General features: G+C 43.4%; 1 non-coding gene across 1 annotated transcript; it reads left to right on the forward strand.

Annotated features, from left to right (window-relative positions):
• The first annotated feature begins 1,642 nt into the window (after positions 1 to 1,642).
• Positions 1,643 to 1,749, forward strand: LOC120255916. The gene has a single exon (XR_005535141.1). It is a non-coding gene; the product is annotated as a small nucleolar RNA R71 (small nucleolar RNA).
• The last annotated feature ends 7,257 nt before the right edge of the window (positions 1,750 to 9,006 follow it).

Below are 9,006 nucleotides of genomic sequence, written 5' to 3' on the forward strand. Positions count from 1 at the left end.
TCATGAACCCCGGGGTAGGTTACACCTTCTCTTCTAGACCAAGCCTCAAGACTTCTTCATTCTAAACTCCTTGATCTAGCACCCCTTCATATGGTTCCAGATTCATCATTTCCTGTACATATTCATCTATTAGTTCATCGGTAGTGTCAACAAAGTAAAGAGTATCATCAAAATCTAGAGAATGTATCATGGCTTTGGCGAGGTGATATCTAAGATTGTCATCGCCAACTCATAAAATCAACTCCCAGTCGTCTATGTCAATGAGAGCTTTGGAAGAATGCAAGAACAACCTCCCAAGTATCAGCGGGACATCCTCATCAACATCCAACACTACAAAGTCCACAGGAAATATGTACTTATCAATCTTCACAAGTAATGTCATCCAAATGGCCCTAGGCTCTCCCAAGCTTAGCTTTTGAAAGAATGTATAAGGCACGATGTTAATACTAGCCCCTCAGTCCGCCAATGCCTTTTCTTCACCCAAATGACCAATGTTGCATGGAATGATAAAGCTTCCGGGGTCCTTCTTCTTGTTTAGCATATTCTTTTGCAATACTGCCAAACAAGTTGCATCTAAGATCACAGATGCACCCTCCTCGAACTTCCTCTTATTGGTCAAGAGGTCCTTGAGGAACTTTGCATACCGAGGCATTTGAGAAAATGCCTCCACAAATTGGATGTTAATGTCCAACTTCTTGAGTAACCCCAAGAACTTCTTGTATTGCTCATCATTATGGTCGTTCTTCATCCTTGAAGGTTAAGAGATTCTTGGCTTGTAAGGCGGGGGTGCCACCTCTTTTCCTTTTGTTCTCTCCTCAACCTCCATGACCTCATGTGCTTCAACAACGCTCTTCTCGCTCGGAAGCCTACCCTCAACCTCATGACCACTTCTGAAAATGATCACCTTCACATGTTCCCTCAGATTGGTTTTAGTGTTACTAGGTAAGCTTCCTTTAGGTCTCTCCGATAATGACTTTGCAATTTGCCCCACTTTATTCTCTAAATTGTGCAATGACGCGGTGTGGTTGCGAAGTGTAGCTTCTACCAACCTGGACGAATCTGGTGAAAGCCTTCTCTAACTGAGTCATCCGGTTTTCCAACCATGAAACACGGTTCTCCATATTCGGGGCTTCTTTTTGTTGTTGGAAACCAGGTTGTGCCATTGTATTCATGTGCCCTTGATTGCACCATGATAGATTCGGATGTCCCCAACCCTGAATCAGTCGGTGTTGCTATATGGATTTCCTTGGTTTTTCATTGCATTGCCCATAAAATCCACTTGTTCAACAGAGGATGTGCCACCAATAGAAATCAAGTATTCAGATGAAGCATGTCCTTCCCCATACCCTGTGCAACTAGTCACTGCTTCCACTCTATTAGAAGTTAGAGTGTCTAACTTCTTCCTCAATAATCCACTTGGGCCACCAATAAAAGTAGCATGTGTCAATCTCATGATGTTCGACTACCATCTTTCTTTATCTAGTATTCTAGTAATAACTGTTCATAGCCATTTCTTCAATGAGATGTTGGGCTTCTTGAGGTCTTGCTCCCTAAAGGTACCTCCCTCTTGCTGACATTAAGTAATTGTCTTGTGCTCGAGTTTAATCCATTATCAAAAGTCTGAATGATAATCCACTTGGGGTACCCATGTTGATGACATTTCTGTAGGAGCTCCTTGAACCTATCCCATGTCTTAAATAGAGACTCCAATTCCGTTTGCACAAAAGAGGATATTTCCTTTCTAAGCTTCATAGATTTTCTGAGAGGGAAATATCGAGCAAGGAAAGATTCTACCATCTCCTCCCATGTAATGATTGATGCTCTAGGTAATAAATGTAGCCATTGCTTTGCTCTTCCTTTCAATGAAAATGGGAAGGCCCTCAACTTGATAGCATCATCCTTAACACCATATAAAGAAAAAGTCACCGTTGTTCATTATCTACACATCCACAACGACGCGTGTGAGATTACCGAGCCCATGTGGCTCCACAAGGGAGCTTCACAGAGAGCGTATACACGCTCAGCATGCTCTCGGGGATAGCTTATGACTCTCTCTGAATGCATCCACGGGTGTGTGGAAAATTCTAACTTCGGATTATAGGTGTTACTATATGGATTGCCTTGATTTCTCATTCCATTACCCCCAAAAATCTACTTGCTCTGCGAGGATGTACCACAAATAGATATTGGGCGATCAGATGAAGCATGTCCTTCCCCCATCCTATCCAACTAGTCATGGTCGGCACTCTATTAGAAGTTAGAGTGTCACATGCTGCTCAAAGACTCCACTTTGAGCTGCAATGAAAGTAGCTACGTCCAATCTCATGAAATCCACTACTTTCTTCATATCACTTGCATTCCAGCGATAATTGTTCATAGCCATTTCTTCAATGAGAATCCGGGCTTCTTCGGGGTCTTGCTCCTAAGGTACATCCTCATCGCATCATCAAGTGGTAGTACTTGTGCTCGGGTTTAACCCATCATAAAAAGTCTCGAATGATCATCTCTTTGGGAACCCATGTTGAGGATATTTCCTTGAGAGCTCGATTGAACATGTCCCATGTCTCAAATAGAGACTCAATTCCATTTGCACAAAAAGAAGATATTTCTTTCCTAAAGCTTTGCAAATTTTCGAGGAAATATCGAGCAGAAAAAGGCTTCTACCATATCCTCCCATGTAGTGATCGATGCTCTAGGTAATGAATGTAGCCATTGCTTCACTCTCTAACACGTCCGAATAATAGGTGTACACCATGAAGTGCCGAGTGTCGAAGTAATAATCCAAGATGAGTCGGTATCGTATCCACGGAGGTAGGGAATAAAGACACTTAGAATTTGTTTCTTAACTAGCGTGGAAGATGAATAGTGACGTATGAGACAGATTCAAATTTCAAGAGTAAAAACAACAAGAAATAGAGCAGCAAGTAAAAAGGAAGGTAAAAGGCAATCGATAAAGATGGGGTACATGGGTATTGTTCCACTTAGGATAATTGTTTCAAGTGCAAGAAACCTCTATTATGCTTCCTAATTAATGCAGTAGTGCGTGGAAATCCTTAATTGCATAGTCCCAGATCTGAAATCAACCATACCTAACTCTATACATGTCTCGGGAGGAAATCGAACAATCTCAACACACTCACACTCGTATAGAATTATAATGAGCTTTAGGGACTCCAAATGATAAATCCTATCCCTATTTATAGACCTAACCCTTTGGTCTAGGAGAAAGATCCCTAGGCATAATTAAGCTAGATGTAAAATCGCTAGCGTTTCACTCGTTGCACTCGCAACTAAGCCCCGGAAGGAAGGTCATCCCTTAGCCCATTCACTCTACTATGACCACAAAGAACTCTTGGAACATGGAGGTAAGGATAGATCAAACCCGGAGGGGAGGGGCGCTCCGCTACCTCTCGACTCACCTTCTCAACCCTCTCCAATCTAGCTTTGTCTAACTCTAGTGGTGTGTATTCAAACAATCAAGCATACAAGATTAGAACTCACAATAAACATCAATTAATTGAAAGCATAATAAAGAGATTTAATGAAACGAATACATCCTAGGGTTCCAAATACCCAATTGTCCACTAGGGGTTTAGGTCTCCATGGAGCCATATACAATCAATGAAATCGAATTTTAAAAACAAAGCATCCATAGAAAACCCCTCGTTAGTCATGGTGATGGTCTTGTGGAGAATCCTCCTACTTGTCTCGAGGGTCTCTTGTCGCTCGGATACCTCGCGGATGGTGTTGGCAGCAGCTCTACCACTCACTTGCTCAAAGTGTGCAGCGATGTGGGGTGAGTAGAACCTCTCCAAAGCTAGACAATACCTGCCTCTCTCAAAACCTAACGCATCCCTCTCTCTCGAGTTGAGAAAGATGGAGAAAAGAATCGACTATGATCGGGCTAAATCGCTTTTCAAAGGTCGAATCGGGTTTCCTGCTTTACGTGTGAGGCTCAGCAGATTTTCGGGCGTCGGCTCACGCTCGTGTGGATTCTCGAATTTTCTCTGTTTTCTCGGTGGCCATGAACAGTGTCGGTATAGTATTCTTCTTCTGTGCCACTACTACGATCTGCAGCCCGATATCACTCTGAATCCATGCTTTCATCAGGTACGCTACTCTGATGCAGTGCCACACTATGATTGTCGTGGATCGCTTTGCTTCAACACTAATATGGACATGTCGGTGGAGATCTTGTTCTACATGCACAATTGCGAATGGTTGAATGTGAGCGCCCACTTGTGCCCTCTAAATGGTGTGCTAACTGGAATCGAGGAGGGTTGCTTTGCATATTCCCGCATCTCGGGCTTCAGAGCATGTCGTCGCGTTTGAACCTTGGCAAGATTTCCTCCCGAGTGGTGCATTCGACCCACGTGGCTTCTCTCTCATATTCATCCTCTAACTACCTACATGAAATTAACATAAATACACACGTTGAGCGTTAAAACACGAGGAAGAATTAATGCTCGACACAAGGAAAGAGAGTCGATCAAACAACTCGGTAAAGATAGCGCGAAATCCCACCGAGTGCGTGCGTGAATTTCAGTACTTGCGTGTGGATCACGCAGGGGCATGAACAAAGCGCCGCGGCCACGCCTCAAAGGCTCCACAAATGCACCATTATAATGCTTCCACGTCATTCTAAATATGATAGATAAACATTTCTAATTGAAGAAAAGCAGCATTATTGCTAGTTCGTCGATGAAAATCGTGAATTTGTGAAGGAAATCAAAAGATGAGGAGCTTCTTAGTTGATTTGAAATGAGAAGCTTTGAAAGCGGTCGAGAAACCAAAGCAAAATCGCCTTCCAAGTTGGTGATACGAGGTCGGCGAAACAATATGCACAGGTGCTCGAGACAGAGTGGGAGCATGCTGAGGGGTGAAGAGAAGAGATAATCCTTTTAAAAGTACTAGCGCCTCTTGGCGGGTGCTAGCCATCCTTGGCAGTCTGGCGAGAAGTGCCGCATGTGGCGTACTCCACGGGAAAGCCTCCGCAGGTGGCGGATGCCGCGCCTTGCGCTATCTCGAGAAAACGCTCACTAACTACAGATGCTCTCGTGAGGCGTCGCGAAAAATGCCCAACTTTGTGCGCATGCAGCCCGTCCAGGCGGCCGCCGCGCTTAGGGTTGAGTGCGGACATCAAGAAAAGAGTACTAGAGTGTTGCAGGCGCGACATGGACGGAGACCAGAGTGACAGCGCTTGCGCCCTTGTATCTTCTCGGGATGGAGGGCTCTCTCTAGGATTCACCGGGCATCTTGGAAATTACCATGCGTGAGATATTCACGTGGTCTTACGGTGGAGTCCGCCCAGTATTGTACCGAGGATAATGCGCCCGTCTGCGGGGAATTATCACGCCTTGCCGTGCTTCCGGGATAATGCCGACTTAAACAAAGTTACGGTAATCGGGGGACGTACAATGCTAGATTATGTCCCCGATACTGAGTCTAGCATAATCGAGATATTATCGCTTTGTTGCTAATTACATTACGCCATGTTTTATAGATTCTTCTACTTCCAAATTATTTAGATTAACTTGTTCTTGCATAGATTCTTTAGCACTGTACCGATTGTGGAACAAGGCTGGGATCTTGGTATGGAGGGTGCCCTCGGTCATAACACGGAGCTACCCAAAAAGAAAGAAAAATCGAGCGATGATAGAATAAGAAAATATGAAATAGAATGTGAATAAATGAATAGCTAAAATAAAGTGCGTATCTCTAAACACTACTCGACAGTAAGCAAAACTTGACACGTCCGTATATGCGTGTAAACCGCAAGTGCGGTGTGGTAATGGTCTAGATGGTGGTATCGTATCACAGTGGGGAATAAAAGACACTTGGTTATTTCTTAACTAATGTGGAAGATGAATAGTGATAAGTGTGACAAATATGAAATAGCGAAATTAAAACAGCAGATGAAAGGCTAAAGTAAGGAGTAGGTGGATCGATAAAGATGGGGTGCAGGATTTTGTTCGCCTAGGACGATAGTTTCAAGTGCAAGAGCCCTCTGTTATCGTTGAAGTGTTCTGTGATGGGTCTGAATCTTTAATTACATTATCCAAATCTAAGGTCAGTGCTAACTATACATGTCGGGAGGGAAAGATTGAATAACTTCTCAACCTCACTTTTCGCATGGGTTTTAATGGGCTCTTGGGATTTCAATTGATAAACCCTATTCTATGTATAGACCTAACCCTTTGATCGGTGAAGATCACTAGCACAATTAAGTTCTAGATACTAAAATCAACTTCAATGCCATCCTAAGTCCCAGGAGGTCTCATACCTTAGCCCATTCACTCAACTATGGCCGCAGGGAGCCTTGGGCAGTGGGTGGGATAGATCACCTTTGGGAGGGCGAGGATGCTCTGCTACCTCTTATTTCTCGACCTCAACCTCTAAAATCCTTTGTCCCTAACTCTACATGGTGTGTTACTCATTTTATAAGAGTTACCAGAAGAACTCTCAACCCCTAGTGTTACTCTAGGGGAGTATTCAGCAATCAAGCCTCCAGATTGGAACTCATAATAAGCCCATCAATTAATTGAAAGCATAATAAAAATCCAGTAAGCAATTACATAATAGGTTCCACAAATACCCAAGTACCCACTAGGGTTTAGCTCTCCATGGAGCTGGGCCCGTCAATGAAGTAGAATGTAAAAGCATCCGCAGAAAACCCTTTCGTTAGTCATGGCGATGGTCTTGTGGAGAGTCCTACTCATCACAGGGTCCCTTTGTCGACCTAAGTTTACCTTGCCGGATCGATTGCCGACAGCTCTCCCACTAACCTTTTTTCCAAGTAATTGTTAAATTAATAGAGCAACCCAATTCTTGTAGCGTTACTATAGCAAAATTAATGTTTACGGCCTTGCGTGGAAATTCGTGCAGGCGCATGTAGATACGTGACAATTCTGAGGTTTGAGCTACTCAAAGCTAGGCCATTTGCCCTATTTTTCAGGGACTTTGGCGGATCTTTGACGAATGCTTGGGTAGTCGATTGGGTTTGAGGAGGAGGTATTTGCCAATTGGGGAGTTCTTCACCAACTTTGATAGGTTCCTTCACCATATGCTTGCCGGGAGCCATTGGTGACCTAGCTTGGGAGGAACCCATGCGAATGGAACTGCCATCGAACCCGTCGCACAAAAAATTCAAGGGGTTTTCTCTATGGGTTGTGCCCTTTTCATTGTATCCCATCATTGGTTTTGTAACTAGGCCATGTGGAGGGCTATTTCTGGCTGAAGCTGACCCCAGGCATGTGAACCATTGGATCTATAAATTTTGTATTGATTTGCTCTATGTTCCTAGTTAATCCAGTTGATTTGATTTAATATTGTGATTTTATTACTTGCATGTGTTGTTGATCTTTGAGATTGATTTACATTTGCTTGATGGATACTTGTATGAGAGGTTTCCATGGGATTGGGAATTTCAGGAGGGTTAAGAGGGTGAGCCATGAGGTGATGTGGGTGTCCCCTTTCCCCTCAATTGATGTTCTATCGCCATATGCCCTTATTCTCTTTGCAACCATATTTGATGTGAGGAGCATGAATTGCTTAGTGTGTCCTTGAACCTTGGGGGTTAGAGATCCTTCAACTGGGAAATAGGGTTGGATCTACATTGGGGTGGATACCACTCTTAGGTATCCCTAGAGTTTGGTGGTCATATGGGGTGTGAGCTGTAGAGGACTAGTCTTGGCTGCTTGGAGACAAGGACAGGTTGTTCTTGGATTACCTCATCTCCCGATAGACTTGGTTTAGGAGCATTTGTTAACCCAACCTTTGAGACCTCTGAAATCCTGGTGGGGCATCCTTTCGGTATCATGTTTAGTGATTGAACTCCCTCTGCTCGCATCCATTCACTTATTTGTTAATTAATTCTTTGCAATCAGTTCATTCCACCATATTTATTAAATCTGGCTTACTGAATAACTAAAAAGTGGTTAATACTAATACTTCCATTCCTGTGGATTCGACGCTACTCAAGCGGGGTAGTGTACTTGACACACTTGCGGTTTACCGCATAGTCGGGGCGTGTGACATTACATACGGTAAAGACAACAGCCCACATCTTTAACTTTGTGGAGGAGTGTGTGATTTGCTTTGCTTTGTGCTATATTATGCTATATTGTGGGTGTTTTAAAGGTGCTGTATACATGCGATGTTAACCTTTAATTGAGGGCATGATATAATAGATTAACATTATTTTTTTTGCTTCTTAAGTTTAGCCCTTTGCTAGTTTTGCTCTATCTTGTATCCTCTTGAGTGCACACTACCTTATCTCTAGAATGTGATACTTGTTATAGTAGGGGCCAGTATTTAGTTATTTTCTTGTTTTAGTTGAAATAATATATTTACAACGAAAAGGCTCGTCGTGCTTTATGAATCTGAAGTGTTCTCTCATGATGAGCATTACTTTTATCGAGTTAACTTACATTAATATTGACCATTTATGTTACTCACATGCATATAAGTTGTAAAACTGATTAATCTTGAAAGAAATAGTAATTCATTGAATAACATTTGGAGGAAATCATGACAAGGATCACCGAAGACATGAGTGGGTTCAAGATGCGAGAATGTACCAGCCTCCTTGTATTCAGTTAACTGTCTAATGAGACATGAGAGGATCACGCAACATATCCATAGTGCAGAAGTAATCATGGTGGTTGAGATCCAGTGAAATTTGATTTGTAGCTGTCTTGGAATTATCAATGAAGTGTGGTGGAGTTCAATTCTCTAACGTAAAACTTAGTGAAGAGCCTTGGTAGCCAAAGTGAGGCAATGATAAAGATGGGAATTGCTGGGATGATAGCTACTGGGATGGCTGGGGTGCGGGCTCTGCCCTCTTGCTGCACCTTATGTGTGTGTGTTTTGCTCCTGTGTGCCGAGGCTGACCGGGTGTGTGTGTGGTGTGTGGGCCCTCCTCAGTGGTTGGAGGTGGTGTCGGTGGGTGTGTGGTGTGCCCTTGCCTTTGGCACGCGCACTGCACCAGCCAGGCTGACGTGCTAT

Source organism: Dioscorea cayenensis, unplaced genomic scaffold (assembly GCF_009730915.1).
Source record: "Dioscorea cayenensis subsp. rotundata cultivar TDr96_F1 unplaced genomic scaffold, TDr96_F1_v2_PseudoChromosome.rev07_lg8_w22 25.fasta BLBR01001242.1, whole genome shotgun sequence".
Taxonomy (NCBI): domain Eukaryota; kingdom Viridiplantae; phylum Streptophyta; class Magnoliopsida; order Dioscoreales; family Dioscoreaceae; genus Dioscorea; species Dioscorea cayenensis.